The following is a 16,661-nucleotide window of genomic DNA, read 5'->3' on the forward strand; positions in this document are numbered from 1 at the left end:
CAAAGCGGGAAAACAGACTCCCATTGGCAGGGAAGACTGTAAAGTCTCCCACAGCTCTATCCCCACCTCGAGGCAACTAGGACACTTCTAGAAAGTCAAGTGACTGGGAAGAGAGCACAGTTTTTCCTCTGACAAGACGACTCTAAGAAGCAGTGGGACATCCTCTGATCACCCCCATGCCAGGAGCCTAGGACCTCATGCAGAGGACCTTAGCTCGGGTAGGTGAGCCCAGACATCTCAGCCGATTCAGAGACAATAATAGCTAATGTTTATCATACATGCCACGTGGGGGGGGGCATTGTGCCTAGAATTTCTAACAATTTTCTTAGCCACCTTGTGAGGTGAGTGGTTTCTGTCCCCATTTTACTCAAGAGGAAACTGACACAGGAAGCGACGACACCTGCCCACGGTAGGAAGCCAGTAAGCCGCAGAGCCAGCGTCGGGAGACAGACAGGCTGGCGCTCAAGCCGGCTGTGTTTGCCGCCGCAGTGTCCATGGACAGTAGCAGCTGGATATCCGGGGCCTCCGCTGGATATCCCAGCAGCTTCCCTCCCACTAGACAGACAGGAGCGCCTTTCGGATCCAGTCCCACTGAACCAACCGTGCTCCTTCTATTTAATATAGCAAAGCCTTATTTTAAAAAAGAAAAGATATCAAATGCCCAGCACAGCTCCTAGAACAAAAAGCTTGTAGTCAATCGTAGCTTCCTTCCTCTTCCCTTCCTCCCGCCCTCCTTCTTCCCCATTCTCCATCCTTGCTCATCGAGAACAAGGTACGAGGAGGCTCGTCCTCTCCATGGCATACCCTTCCCCGTCCTACAAACTCCCCAGGCCATACACGATGTCCACAGGTCACATCTCTGCAGCAGTGAGGGCCGAGGGCTAGGACGGTGTGCGGCCCGGGGAGCGCCTCACCTCTCACCAGGTGCTTCCAGCCACCCCTGTGTCTTCTCTGTCTGCCCTTCGTCCCTCAAAAAGGGCTGGTCACTTTTATGCAGGTGGATAGGAGGAAATGCTGTCAAGGTTTACTGGGTGGGTCCACCTTTGGGAGATTATTTTTCTCCTTGTTTCCTTAGTATCTCATTTCCCTAATTGTTTTCTTGCTTCTTTGAGATACAGCTGATTAATCATTATTAAGAAATGCCTCTTTCTTCTGGGTTTTGACATGCAGCTTCTAGGAAGAATAAACTCCCCATCTCCATGCAAATGAGAATTTCTTGCAATTCTGTGTCCATACAGAAAAATCCAAGTTAGGTCACTTTCCTGAGAGCTATGGCAAGCCACCAACTGTACCCTGCAGGCAAACTCAGCAAAATACTCTCCTGCCGGCCCCACCCTGACAGCAGCCAGCCCCAGGAAACCGTGCAGGTGTCCTTGGTCCCGGCACCCTTCCTCTGCCCGAAGCTTCATACAGCTGTTGAACACCTTTTGGTGCCAGGTGCTAGCGAAATGCTCTACATGCATTATTTTGTTTAACCTTATGGGAAACCTCTTTCCCCCCTCTCAGAAATGTACCTACTAGGCCACCATCTCTTTCCTCTTCCTCATGTCGCTTGGAGGACCCTTTCATCTCGATCAGTGCAGGGAGAGAAAATGAGAAGTAGAAAGTGGGAAAATGAGGAAGTGGAAGAGCTTAGCAGCCGGTGGCAGACTCAGGAACTGAGCCTAGAGTCCTTGCTCTTGGAACAGAAGACCCTCCATCCTAATTACTCTTCGTATACAAACTCTACATCGTGACTTCTCCGAGGAGCAGGGTTTGGGGTGATGTCGAGGGAAGCGTAGGTTGTAAAAAGTTTCCTCCCCGAGCATGACATCCCCAAATAAGCAGAGCTTGTTTTTACCAAATGAAGCACTCTCAATGAAGATGGGCTACAATTACAAGAGACCCACTGGCCCTTTGGACAACAGGCTGGGGTGGACCTTCTATGCAGCGAGATGGGGGAGGGGTGGGCAGGACACCGGCAGAGAAGAAAGAGGAACAGGGAAGTCTGAGGACTTTTTATGGGGTAAGTGTGAGGGCAAGAAGCTATGAGGGCTACAAACCTTGTCCAGCATCTTGGACTTAATGATTTAATACATGTCCTAAAAATACAATACATGATTATAATGACCACAGTATACCTCTAGATTTATACCCTGCCTTCCTCTCTTCTCTGTGAGACCTTAGACAAGCTGTTTATGACTTCTCTGAAGCCCAATAAAATAAGCAAAATAAACTATGAGGGTCGGAATGAGCTAATGGACTTGATTCATGATAAGTACCCCATAAATATTCTTTATTCCAATGCCGTGTGCCAGGCACCTGAAGAAGGAGAAGGCACCTTTGTTAGGAGCTAATAGGTGTCTCTCTGTTCCTTCTGGCAGGGAGAAAGGAGCTCTCTTGGTTCCAGAGATTTCCCCGCCGCCCCCCCCCCCCCCAGCCAGCCCTGTTTCTCCACAGAGGGGCTGGACAGGAAGGTTGCTGCTGGGTTCCCAGCCTGGCCTGAGCCTCCTGGCTCATAGCTCCCAGATGGTGGCCCAGCCCCACGTGCTACGTGATTGCAAAACTGTCCCTTCTGGCTCTCACCCTGTATTCAACCCCTCATGTGTTTAGACTGTATGTTCCAACCCAGCTTTCATTTCAGGGCAAGGATGTCATATCAAGGAACTTGCAGCAGAAGGAAAAATATGTGATGTGTTTATAGCTTCTTTCCAACACACAGAACATCCCAGTGGTTGGGACTCTAGCTGCCCACCTCTGCTCCCCGTGGCTGGCAGACTGGAGGGGAGACAGTTCATCTCTGAGCCTTTATTTCTTCCTTTGCAAAATGGTGCTGATTGTGCCTACTGAATATGTGTTGTGTGGGCAGCATGTGCACATAATAGGGGGTTCAAAAATGGTAACCTTTGGGGCAGCTGGATGGCTCAGATGGTTAAGCATCAGACTCTCGATCTCAGCTGAGGTCATGATCTCAGGGTCGTGAGTTCAAGCATGCTTGGCTTCATGCTGGCTGTGGAGCTTACTTAAATTTTTTTTTTAATTTAAAAAATGGTAACCCTTGTTATTAATTTGACAGTCCCCTTTTGAGGCCTTCAGTTGGGAGCAGGGAGAGACAACGATGATTTCCCTCCATCCTAAGCCTTGCTGCCTAACAATATAATACTTAAAGTGAGAATATAGATTACGATGGAACGGCATCCCTTCCAGGATTGCAGTCAAACCATGGATTTGATCCATAAATGTGGGGCTATGTCTAACCTTAGTGTTGGATCTTCTAAAACCAGTTGGTATTCCACAGCTGGAATACCAGAGTTCAATTTCCCATCTGGTACATGCGGAAGCAGAAAGAATGTGAAGGAAGACTTCCAGGAGAATGCTCTGAGCTTGATGTGTCCTGGACACAGCTCCCTCACGCCTTCCAATCCCCCGTCCTCACCCCCTATCCTCTCCAACTTCATGAACGGCTCATGGTGGTGCCAAGGTAATTTCCTCTTCATAAAAGAGTGCAGCTGGCCCACTCCTCTAAGTGCTAAATCCTGGACAACAGACAAGAAGTGAGCCAGGCCTTGCACAACTCCAGAGGGCACCATGCCCACTGTCTTTTATGGGAATGAAGCCCCATTCAGTTGAGTGGTGGGACCCTACTGAGTGATCTGAACAACATGGGTAGGGCTTATATGAATGATTTCAGCATATCATTGTGAGAATGATAGAGAAAGGGTCTGTAAAAGAAAGAAATGTTGGTACTAGAAAGAATGATAGGGAAAGGGTCTGTAAAGGAAAGAAATGTTGGTACTGATGAATGGATATTCTATCTGGGAAGTAAATAGGAACATAAAAAGAATATAAATGTTGAACGGTCTTGATAAATAGATTTGGATTATAAAGATATATTTGGAGTTTGTATATAGCTGTGAAAATAAAGCAAAAAAATAAAGGATCAATTTCTCAGTCCTTGGGGACTTTGAACTTAAAAACTTTCTCCTTTGTTTGGGATTTATAAGTGAGGGTCAGAAAGGATAGCAGAGAGCGCTCATCTCAGCATTCCCATTACAGCAATGAGCAGAGGAAGACGTGAACCAGCCCACACAGTGAAGAAGTGGCGCCCTGCTCTCAAACCTCCATCTCTTGATTTCTAGCTCAGTGCCCTTCCTAACCCCATGCTGCTTTCTTATCTTAGGATCATGTGGAGTGGAACAGAACACAAAGCTCTGGGGAACCGCAAGCCTGTTTAGCAGGAGAGGTGATGTAACTCTCCCAAGTGAAGATGTTCTGACTTGCCTTCACCCAGGAAGTCCATGACCTAAGGAAATCTGAACTGGCTGATCCTGCCTTGTGGGAGAGAGGAGGACAAGTTGGGCACCTCTACTACAAACACCTGGCTGTGCCTTCTTCTTTCTCAACCACAGGGCTCCAGTCAAGGGTAGATCTGCTGATCTAGAGCCTCAGATCCTGTTTGACACCTTATGCTAATGGATTCTACAGGTCAAATGGCGTGAACTATAACCCCTATGGGGACTGGGGAGGGGGAGCCAGGGATGGGTAATGGAAAGAGTCCAAGCATGGCCTCCGCATTCCTTTCCTGGATCACTGACCTGGTCTCATTCCCAACAACCCATCTTCTCCTAGGGAAGCCAGACTTTCAAAAGTGCAAACCCAGTCTTGGTTCTTCCCAGCCTAAAACTCCCAGCATGGCTCCCAGGGGCTACTAGCATAAAGGGCTAGTCTGTCCCCACAGAACTTCAGAACCATCACAGAGTGTCCACATCTTCAACTTCATCTCTCTTGATGAGCTCCAAACACTTCATTGCCCCTCCTCACCTAGAAAGCCCTCTTCTTGCGGTTTCTGCTATGCAAATGCTCTCCAGCTTTCAAGACTCAGCTCTGGTGTGACTTCCTGTGTGAAATCGCTCCCCTCTTCTTTTCCCTCTGCCCTCTCCTTCCTCCTCCCTACCTTTACCCTAGCTGACTTGACTCCTCTTTCTTTTGTATTCCCACTGGATGGATACCAGATTTCCAGGTAACTGTGAATTTCGGATAAGCACATGTAAGTGCTCATGCATCTAAAAGTTAACTGGGCTTCTGTGTTTTCATCAGTTGAATCTGGCAACCTTATACCCAACAGTCTATCGAATTCAACCCCAGCCAGGGGCAGACCCAGGTTGTATGAGGCCTGTAGCTCATATACTCAGGGAAGGAGGGTACTTTTTAAGAAAATAAATTTTAAAATAAAAGTAAAAAATAAGAGACTAAAGTGAACTGAGGGTTTTGGAGGGGGGAGAAGGGTGGGTGGTTGGGTGAGCCTGGTGGTGGGTATTAACAAGGGCATGTATTGCATGGAGCACTGGGTGTGGTGCATAAACAATGAATCTTGGAACACTGTAAAAAAATTAAATTACATTTTAAAAATATATAAATATATGGGTGATAGAAGAGTAATATATATATTGAATATATATTTATATACTTTTAATCATTCTAAATAAAGATTCATTTTATATATATATATAAAGATTCATTATATATAATGAATCTTTATTTAGAATTGTTTAAAAAATCATAACAAATTACAAATTTTAAAAGCTGACAAATACCACACACCACAAAATCCAGGAAGATCACTGAATACTTTTATCAATTAACTACACAACATCTCTTTGTTTCGTCACTGATGATGAATTTTAAATGTTATTTCCTATGAAGAGAATAAAAAGAACAGTCTGTGTTTCCTCTAGTATGGTTGTCCAGATTTGGGTTTTTGTTGTTGATAGTTGGAACACATGCATGGCGTATGTGACTGGTTTGCACCCTACAGACACGGAAATTTCTGCTTCACGAAGTTCCCAACAGAAGAGAAAAAAGTATCTGATTCATTTCTAATTATATATATTGCTTTATTGAATAAATGTTTCTATGTTGACTAGATTTTAATGAAAACCAAATCTTTGGCTTACAGTTTTATATGCCTGGAAGAATTTTCAACACATTTCCTTCTGTCTCCATACATTTCAAACTTTGCTTCTCTTCTGCTCACACACTTCCAGTAACAAGAATCAGCACCATGGCTGGAAGGAGTGTTCCCAGTGCTAGTCTCACACCAGGATGGTGTGAGATAGCTCACACACAATCCACTAATGATATCTTAACCACATGCAGATATGATTATAAGCCATGGAAATATATCTCAATAAGGGCCAAATGCATCCCCAAGTCAACCAACTACTCCTTAGCCAGATTGCCCAGGTATTGTGGCTTCTCTAATATCACCCCCCATGAGGAAAAGTCAGAGTGAAAAAGGACACTGATCTTAACTGATTAGGCTACCATACCTTCGTCTCTTGGATTTTACAAGACGTATGAACATTGCTAAGACCCCTCCACAGACCCATGCAAGTGAGAGTCCTGAAGCTTAAACTTAGTCAAACAGTAAATCCCTACCGACCACAGACTCCAGGATAGTTACATTGCATTTCTTTGTATTTTGTAATTTAATTTTTATTTTTAATCAAGGATGACCATGTGCACAATTTTAGAGGCGTATATATGAGGAAAACTGCAGCCCTCCCTACTCCCTATTCCTATGCCCTGTAGGCAACAGCTGACAACATTCAGGTTCTTAGCTCCATCATTCTGAAGAACGCACATTTGTTGCTATCTCATACTCTTCGTTTTAGAAGTGATCTATTGGCTTACTACAATGGGAGATGAAAATTTAGCTCTTGTATACAACATCCCATGCCAAGATGCTCACTTCCCTCCCCTGTCCTGCCAGCATAAACGTATCACAGTTGCACTTCTTTCCAGGCAGCATGTCATGAAAGTCCACCCAAGGAGGCATGAGCCATGGGGAGAAGGTGAAATCCTGCTCTTGGGCCCTTGTGTCTCTACTTGCTCCAAGAAGAACCAGAAGAAGAGTATCAAATCCAAATGTTCCATGTGCTTTTCATTCCATTAGCTTACGTTTGTCATGGCCACGAACTCAGAATTCACAGACCGAAGGAGCTAGATTAACAGGGCTAGCTAACAACTGTTAAGCATGTTTATTAGCCCAGGCACAGTATTAAGCACCTATATACATTATCTCTTTTGATCCTCCTACCTGCTCCAGGAGGTAGATGCTATGTTTGTGTCTATTGTTTTAGCTATGGAAGCTGACACCTGTCAAAAGCTTCACCCCGGGGCACCGCGGACCAGGTGGCAGGGCAATCTAGGCATCCTGGCGAGGCACCCTCACTCTTAACCACTTCATTCTACCAGACATGAAGAAGCATCTGGTTCAGGCTTCTCATTTACAGATGAGGAAGCAGCAGAGGCTGTGAGAAGGGAGAAGTGTCTTGTTCAAAGCCACCCAGCTGAATAGTGCTGGACCCGTATCCCTGAACTTTCAATCCAGTGTCCTTTTCATTCACTTGGCCATTGTCATTTCTTCTGGTTTCTTCCTACAAATATAGAAACCTTCCTAAAATTAAAAGGAAAAAAAAAAGATATCTCTTCCCTCCATGCAAAGAAAAAGCAGAGCAGCAAATGGTATAGAGAATATGGCTTGAGAGCACCCTTCCCAACCAACAAATCCAGGCATGTAAGCAGAAACTCATTCTGTAGAAATCGGATGTGGTTTTTCCCTTATTGGTAAAATGAACTGTGTCAGTTAAAAAGAGCTGTTCCCACGGGCACTGGGAGCCAAGGAGTTCCTGGGAACCACTTCATCTCAAGAGACCGAGGCGGAGGAGAAGGTTACACTGGACACCGTTGACTTACTATATAGTTATAGTTAGCAGGCAGTGAGTAAGGGCTCATGGATCTGCAATACTTGAGGTGGGAGAGCAGACAGGCGGGAAGACTACATCTTGTGTCCACATTGTCTCCTGGAGGAAACCCCAACTTGCAGCACCCCAGCATTGAATTACCCCAACTCTTAGAATCCTGTCTCTCCAGAAAGCCAGAGGTTTTGCTTAGACTTTCTTTCCTAGGGGATGGTCTTTACATGTTAGATTAAACCTCCACCATATTCCAGGTACAGATTCATTCCATCTGGCATGCATAGTGGAAGCCAGCTGTTGGCATCTTTCAGAAATGACCTAGGAGGGACACCTGGGTGGCTCGGTCTGTTGAGCGTAGGACTCTTGATTTCAGCTCAGGTCATGTCTCAGGGGTGTGAGATTGTGCTCTGCACTGGGCTCCTCGCTCAGCATGGAGTCGGCTTGGGTTTTTTGCCTTCTGCTCCTCCCCTACCCATGTCCCCGACATGTTCTCTCTCTCTCTCAAAGAAATAAATAAATCACTAAAAAAAAATGTGAGCTAGGATTTTCAGCATATGGCTCAAACTTAAAATGTGTTGTGTTTCCTCCCAGAATCCTCTTGATCCTCTCCATTCTTTTCCACGTGGTCTCCTCTCAGTACTTGTGAACTTACTCTGTGCTCTGTTCATTTTCACTTTGAGTTAGTGGAGCCACTCTGAAATCTCCATCCCGTCAGACTTGAAACTTGAGCATGACTGAGGCTCTGTCTCCTCCAACAGAGAGTGTGTTCCGGCTAGCAACTAGATGGCTCCTTTCCTAAATCAACCTTTTAGCTGGAGAACATAAAGTCAAGTTCTTGCTAGGATACAAACTCTATAATGGCAGGGATCTTTTCTGTCTTTTTCATTATTTTCCCTCCAAAATGTAGCACATAGTAAATACTCCATAAATGTCTGTTGAGTGAATGAAAGAATAAATGGCAGATAATGGAAACTTCCAAAAGCATAGAAAATTGCAGAGTTTTTTGGCATTTCCCTACAGCCACCTGTAAGTTCTGGTGAATTCATCATGAAGAGTTTGCCCGCTAAGCTGGTTGCCCAGTAGGGAAGGGTCCCTGGTTTTGTACCATAGAAACATTTCTTCTGTGTGCCCTAGGTGAAACCCTACCATAGAAAAATCAGTCAGGTGCAAAGGGTTTGCATGCTTCTCTCCCAGCATCCACAACAATCAGCCCCCAAGAAGAAGTGGAAGCAAGCAAATCCTGGCTGTTGAAGTATGGAATTACATAGGTCTTTTTCTTTCAGTATATGCACCCATGTTAGCGATTAAACAAATTGTGGTATCAGAAGGAAAAATTTTGAACGTGACATTTTCTAGATACTAAAGAATTATCAAACAGGAAGTGAAAATAATTGAATTTAGGCAGTTATATCAAAGTAAAATTTATCATTTTGTCTAATGCACTTGAAGCCCAGTAACACTTAAACACATTTGAGTGCTGGATTAACTCATCATCCCTAACGCTTTTCTTGTAGCAGGATCCTGGTTTAAGCACAAAAAAGCATCATGGTTTAATGATGCCCAGTCTACAGATCCAAGATGTCTGCCTTGTTCCTTTGAGAAGTTTGTGAAATATATGGAACGATCCCTCAAAATGTGCAGAACATACACACTTCCTCGCTGATGTCCATCCATGAACAATCAGGAGTCCATGAGCTCTAAATTTAAAACCTTAAAAGATTTGGATTTGGGTCTAATTTTGACATTTTCTGGATGTATAAAGGAGTGAACCTCTGTACCCCAACTGGGGCACATTAGGAAAAGTGGGGTTGGTGATTCCTGCCCTGTCCTCCTATGTTGCAAATCATTGCTGCATCCATGTGTAAGGGACAATAAGGAGCAGAGTGATGGCAAATGCCATCACTGGAAAGAAAGCATTGCCTTTTCTCTCTACCTATTTACCTAAGAGTAGCTCACAACACGCTCAGTGATAAAAGTCACAGAAAGAGACAAATCTGATGCTGAAAGGGAACCACCACTGGGCTTTTCAATTGAGTTTTTTCAAGTTAGTCCTGCCTATAGAAGGGTCTTTCCAGGGTGGGAGGCTTGTACCATCTCTCCCTTAGGAAAAAGCAGGAGAATAATTTCTAACCCCCATAGGTCTATAGGCCCCACTACATTGGCAAAGCCAAATGATGTTGAGTTATGGAATAAGCCTAGACTTAGGGTGACCAACCATCCCAGGTTGCCCAGGATTGAGAGGTTTCCTGGGACATAGAACTTTCAATCCTGAATATGGGAATGTCTGAGGTGAACCAAGACAACCTGGTCACTACCAGTTTGACTGAGAAAGAAGGGCTGGATTTGAGATCTAGTGATTAGTAGCTGTGCAACCTTGGGCAAGTCCCGTAAGACTAACTTCTATTAGCCTCAGTGTTCTCATCTAGAACATGGGATAAGTAAAGACAAAACAACATAACATATATGTCCACTCCTAGGTAAAGGGAGAAATTTAATAATTATTTTGTTTTTTAGTAGACTCCACAGCCAGCATGGAGCCCAACACAGGGCTTGAACCCATGACCCTGGAATCAAGACCTGAGCTGACATGAAGAGTTGGATGCCCAACCTACTAAGCCACCCAGGCATCCCAGGAAATGTTTTTTGATTTGGAAATGCAAGCAACAGGAACTCACGGAGGGGAGTCTGTACCTTCTACTTCTCCAACAACACTCTTCCCAGTCACAGATAGGTTCTGTCATCATTTCATACTCTCCAAAGCATTTTCACAGATGGTCTTGCTTTATATTCAAAGTTCCTCATAAGCAGGGAAGATGTTCCTAACATCTTTTTTTTCAGATGGGACACTGAGGCTTAGTGATTGGAGCATCACACACCAACGTGGGACTAGTCCTCCAACCTGAGCACTTCATTGTCTGGTCCAGGTGCCTTCCCTCCAGACCATTCTCCTTCCCTCTCCCGCAGGCAGCTGCTAGTGCTTTCCCTAGCCTGGGGGACAGGCTTCTAGAGACTAACACTCTACTCTCACCAAGATTGGCAGTGCCACGGTGGGCACCAGGAGACATTTCTCCCCTCACCACATAGGCTCATGATCATTGTTGGGCAACACAAGATTTATGGCTGAAAATGTTCTTTCCCTCGGAACATGTGGAGATCCTTTGACTGAGCTCAAAAGCACTTCAGTCAGATCCTTCTCTTTTTTTTTTAATTTTTTAAATTAACATATATAATGTATTATCTGCCCCAGGGGTACAGGTCTGTGAATCGCCAGGCTTACACTTCACAGCACTTACCATAGCACATACATTCCCCAATATACATAATCAACCACCCTCTCCCTACCCCCCTACCTCCGGCCAACCCTCAGTTTGTTTTGCAAGATTAAGAGTCTCTTATGGTTTGTCTCCCTCCCGATCCCATCTTGTTTCATTATTCCTTTCCTACTGCCCAAACTCCTCACGTTACCTCTCAATTTCCTCATATCAGGGAGATCATATGATAATTGTCTTTCTCTGATTGACTTATTTCGCTAAGCATAATAACCTCTAGTTCCATCCATGTAGTTGCAAATGGCAAGATTTCATTTCTTTTGATAGCTGCATAGTATTCCATTGTATGTATGTGTATATATATATGTATATATATGTATATACATATATGGATATATGTATTGTGTATATATATATATATATATATATATATATATATATATATACCGCATCTTCTTTATCCATTCATCTGTTGGTGGACATCTAGGTTCTTTCCATAGTTTGGCTATTGTGGACACTGCTGCTATGAACATTTGGGTGCACGGGCCCCTTCATATCACTATATTTTTATCTTTAGGGTGAATACCCAGTCGTGCGATGCTCGGTCATGGATAGTTCTATTTTCAACTTTTTGAGGAACCTCCACGCTGTTTTCCAGAGTGGTTGCACCAGCTTGCATTCCCACCAACAGTGTAGGAGGGTTCCCCTCTCTCCGCATCCTCTCCAGCATATGCCATTCCATGACTTGTTAATTTTAGCCATTCCAGTCAGATCCTTCTTAAAAAAAGAGGAAACACATCCCCATGGATTTGTGCTTTGAGAATTCCCTTGGCAGGAAGCAGCCAGTAAGACCTCCAAGGGGCACTGACGAGTGAGAAGGTGATAGGCAGGAAAGCAGAAACAGAAGCCATTCTCTACGTTACCTACTCACCCTTCTGCTTTAGTCACGGCTCCTCCCTTCCAGACCTTGCATAGTATTAGGTTTCTCCCTCTCTCCCATCTCTCTCTCTTTTTTTCTTTTTTCCCAGCTTCTAGGATTTTATGATAATGAGTTTTTAAAAAACAAGCAATCCACCAGTGTGGTGGTGAGGGTTGAGGAAAAGGGGAGGGGAAAGAAGAAGAAAGGAATTCTGCTTTACTAATAACAAAGCTGTCCTAGCACATTCTCCTTGTAAACCATTAGGAAAGGAATCCTCGTGGGCACCTCAGTTGGTTGAACATTGGACTCTTGATTTTGGCTCAGATCAGGATCTTCTGAGATCCAGCCCCCAGTCGGGCTCTGTGCTCAGCGGGGAGTCTGCTAGAGATTCTCTCTCTCCTCCCCCTCTGCCACCCACCCACATCCCCACTCCCATGCGAGTGCTCTCCCTCTCAATAAATACATAAACAAATAAATAAGAAAGTTAATCCTTGTTTTACTAGGGAAAATTTGTGGAGACTACAGAAAAGAGGAAGGAAAGAAAAGTGATCACTCACAGGAAGGAAAGAAAAGTGGGCATTCTCTCCAGGAAAAACCTTGTTGTCTTTTTTTTTTTTTTTTAACTTGGATCACGAATGTTTTGAGGGTGCACACAGTGACCCATATCCCTATGCCCCAACCTCCACAAGAGACCTGACTTGAGCCACCGTAGTCACTTATACATTCATTCAACAAACACTGTTTGTTGCGTTGTGATGTACCAGGCACGGAGTTATGTTCCAAGGATGGTGGCAGACAACAGGAATACCCCCGCCCCCCCCGAACTCTCAGTGGTAGAAGAGACAAGTCATTAGCCAGTCACAGCCACCAAACCATCCTTAGCACCCAAGAGCTGACCTCTATGCTAAGCACTTTTTAAAAGAATATTTATTTATTTATTTATTAGAGAGAGAGAGTGCGCATGCCCACGCATGGGCAGCATGTAAGCAGACTCCCTGCTGAGCGAGGAGCCCCATGCAGAGCTCAGTCCCATGACTCTGAGATCGTGACTTAAGCTGAAACCAAGAGTCCAACTTTTAACCTACTGAGCCACCCAGCCCCCCTTTGCTAAACACTTCTAATTACCATTTTATTTGTTTTTTATAACCCTGCGAGGAGGTCCTATCCTCAACCGCCTCACACAGATTGAGGGAGCTTAGGTTAAAAAAAAAAAAAAAAAAAAAGTTTAAATATTTGGACAAGGGTCTAGGAGAAGCTGGGGTCTGGACCCGCAGAGTCTGACTCTGGAGTGCGGTGAGGATTAGGACAGTGCTGCCCCGGGAGATGCTGTGTGGTCAGAGAAGAGCTCCTGAGGAAGTGAGGTTTACCTGGAAACACTAGACAGAAATACCGAATTCCACTCTCTCCTCCAGATCACCCACCAGACTCCAGCCTCCCCGCTTTCGGGATTCCCACCCTATTTTTTGCCCCTAGCCTGGTTCTTCAAGACCCTACACCTGCCATTCCTACGTGCCTTACTTTGCAGCCCTTCTATCCTGCGTGTTTCCCCATCAACCCTTCTCAGACTCCCTCGGGCACTCAAGCTTCTTACCCAAGACCCTTCTGCCTCATTCTCTCAGGAGCATCTCGGAAATTCCGCTCCTCTCCTCACCCCTGAAATTTTCAAGTTTAGCCCAGAACTCTGGTTTTCCCGGCACCAAATATTAATCACAGTTCAGGCCCAAACTGCCATGCTCAGGTTTCCCCAGATTCCTGGGAGGGTGGGGCAGGGACGTGATTGAGGAGGAATCTGGGACTTTTCAGCTCCTGGCCACTCCAGAAAGACAGGGCAGGAGCCAGGCCTGAGGAAACGTGACGAACCAGGCACCCCTACCAAATTAAGGGGTAGACCAAGCCTTCTCCCTGTGTGTAATTGGCTTTCATTCCAGAGGGTCTGCTTTCCCTCCTCCCGCAACAGCCCTGGGTTCAAAGGGCAAAGGGAAGGTGAATGCTGATCCCAGAGCTGTCTGTCACTCCTCACGTCTGCCTTTCCTTCACTCTGCCCCGCCTGGGGAGGCTGGGGAACACCTGGCAGGTGGCAAGCTTGCATCCACCTGCCACAGTGGAAGCCAGCGGGAGACACACCCAGACTGTTAGCCTCACACACTTCCTCTTCCAGAGGATTCCTCTTTCGGGAATTCTAACCTCAGGGAACCCCCAGAGCCTGAGGAGGAGGAAGAGCATGTGGGAGGTCACTCGAGGGCTCCTTCTAGGGAAAAGTCTAATGAGGGTGCAGAAAGGACTTTCAACAAGGTCAGCTCTTCCTCCGAAAGCTGCAGAAGTTGTCAGAGCCGTGGCAGCAAACGCTTACACCGTGCTTACTGTGTGTGACGCCCGGCTCAAGGGTGCTTGATAGACTCGACCTCATTTGGGTCTTGCCGCTCATCTGGTGATTTGGAGAGCATTTTAATTTACAAAATCTGTTTTATCATCTCATGGTTCATGGATTCCACACACGGGGCATCTACTGTATCCCACCGAGGACACAAGTTTCTTCTCTTCAAGCATGAAGGGTCTAGTGGGAAAGACAGAAATGAAAAGAACCGTCCATTAGAGAGGGATAAGCGCTTTCAGAAAGGGAAACCCGTGCTGTGGGAATATCGTGGAGAGTTATTTAATGCAAACTGAAGTGTGTTGGGGTAGGAGTTATCAGAGGAGGCTTCCAGGTGGTGGTGACCCCTTGACTTCAAGGGTCTTCAAGGACGCGTAGGAGTTAGTCAGGGGCAGGGAAGGGAAGCCATGGTAAAGAGAGGCACGGAGGTGCCTATGAATGGAAAGTCTGGGAAACACATGTTGGTGGATGTGGGCACTTTGGAAGTGAGGGGGTGGGGGTGCAGGAAGGCATGAGGCAAGATCACGAGATCCTCAGAGCTTACACTGCATGAGCTGTGTCAGAGGAGCCTCGCCGTGCCAGTCCCCAGCTGTCCTTTGAGCCACCCCAGCTGAGGCCACGTGGAGTAACCACTGCCCAGATAACTACTAATCTACTTTCCGACAGTATGAATCAGTTTGGGCTTTCTAGTATATTATATAAAGAGCATGATGTAATATACAGTCTTTTTTGGTCTGGCTTCTTTTAACTCAATATAATTCATCCATGAGATTCATTCATCATGTTACACGTATGAAAAGTTCATTTCTTGGGACGCCTGAGTGGCTCAGTTAGATAAGCTGATCTGCCTTCAGCTCAGATCACGATCCTGGAGTCCTGGGATCGAGCCCCACGTCAGGATCCCAGCTCAGTGGAGAGCCTGCTTCTCCCTCTGCCTGCTGCTCCTTGTGCTTTCTCTCTCTCTCTATCTCAAATAAATAAATAAAATCTTTAAAAAAGAAAAAGAAAAAGAGAAGTTCATTTTTTGTTACTGTTGAGCAGTATCCATTATAGGGATACACCACAATTTCTTTATTTACTTACCTTCTAATGGACATTGGGCTGATTCCGGTTTCAAACTATTGCAAATAAAGCTGCTATGAACATTCGTGTAAAGTTTTTGTATGAACATATACTTTCTTTTCTCTTGAGTAAATGCCATAGAGTAAAATGGCTGTTCATGTTGTAGAATTCATGAAGTGTGTTTTGGTGAAGTTGCTGTTCAAATCTTATGCTGTTTTTAAATTGAATTGTTTCTGTTTTTTTTTTTTTTAATACAAATCCTTTATTGTCCTCCTGTAAGGTCATGGCATAAGACAATATGGGATGCTTCATGGATTTGCCTGTCATCCTTGCACAAGGGCCACGCTAATCTTCTCTGCATCATTCCAATTTTAGTGTAGATGCTGCTGAAATGAGTGCAAATTGTTCCTTCATATAAAGTTTATATTTTCTGGACCCAAGTCTTTTATTAGAGATATGCTTTGCAAATATCTTCTTCCATTCTGTGGCTAGGCTTTACATTCTCTTATTAACCGTGGCTTCAGAAAAGCAGACGTTTTTAATTTTGGCAAAGTCCTGTTTATCAACTTGTTCTTTTATAGATTGTGCTCTTGTCATCATAGCTATGGAGTTTTTGCTTAATCAAAAATCCCACCAAGTCTTTGTCTTTTCTTCTAAAAGTTTCATAACTTTAAGTCATATACTTAAATCTATGATCCATTTTTGTGTGTGATGTGCAATTAGTATGAAAATTCATTTTTTAAAAATACAGATTTCCAATTGTTACAGCACCATTGCTGAAAAAACTATGCTTTCTTCACTAAATGCCTTTATGTCTTTGTCAAAAATCAGTTATTTGTGAAATGCCTTTATGTCTTTGTCAAAAATCAGCACATACATGTGCAGTTCTATTTCTAGACATCTTATTCTGTTTCCCTGATCTATTTATCATTCCTTACTGCCTTGATTACTATAGCTTCATGATATGTCTTGAAATCAGGACACATTAGTCCTCCAAATTTATTCTTCTTTTTCAAAGCTGTTTTGGCTAATCTCAGTCCTTTAAGTTTCTGTACAAATTTTAGAATAAGCTTGACAATTTTTACAAAAAGTGTCTGTTGGAATTTTTATTAATATTCATTGAATCTATAGATCAATTTGGGGAGAATTGCTACATTGACAACACTGAGTCTATCTGATTTGCAAACAAAGTACATCTCTTTGTTTACTTGGATCTTCTTTAATCTCTCTCAGCAATGTTTCCTAATTTTTACTGCACAGTTTTTCATATTCTTTATCAAAGTAAAACTTAAATATTTCAC

The 16,661-nt window shown here is 44.4% G+C and overlaps 1 non-coding gene across 1 annotated transcript; it reads right to left on the reverse strand.

Annotated features, from left to right (window-relative positions):
- Positions 1-15,652: 15,652 nt before the first annotated feature.
- LOC131815377 (U6 spliceosomal RNA) lies at positions 15,653-15,761 on the reverse strand. Its single transcript, XR_009347693.1, has one exon. It is a non-coding gene; the product is annotated as a U6 spliceosomal RNA (small nuclear RNA).
- Between the last annotated feature and the right edge of the window lie 900 nt (positions 15,762-16,661).

This window comes from Mustela lutreola, chromosome 14 (assembly GCF_030435805.1).
Source record: "Mustela lutreola isolate mMusLut2 chromosome 14, mMusLut2.pri, whole genome shotgun sequence".
Classification (NCBI taxonomy): domain Eukaryota; kingdom Metazoa; phylum Chordata; class Mammalia; order Carnivora; family Mustelidae; genus Mustela; species Mustela lutreola.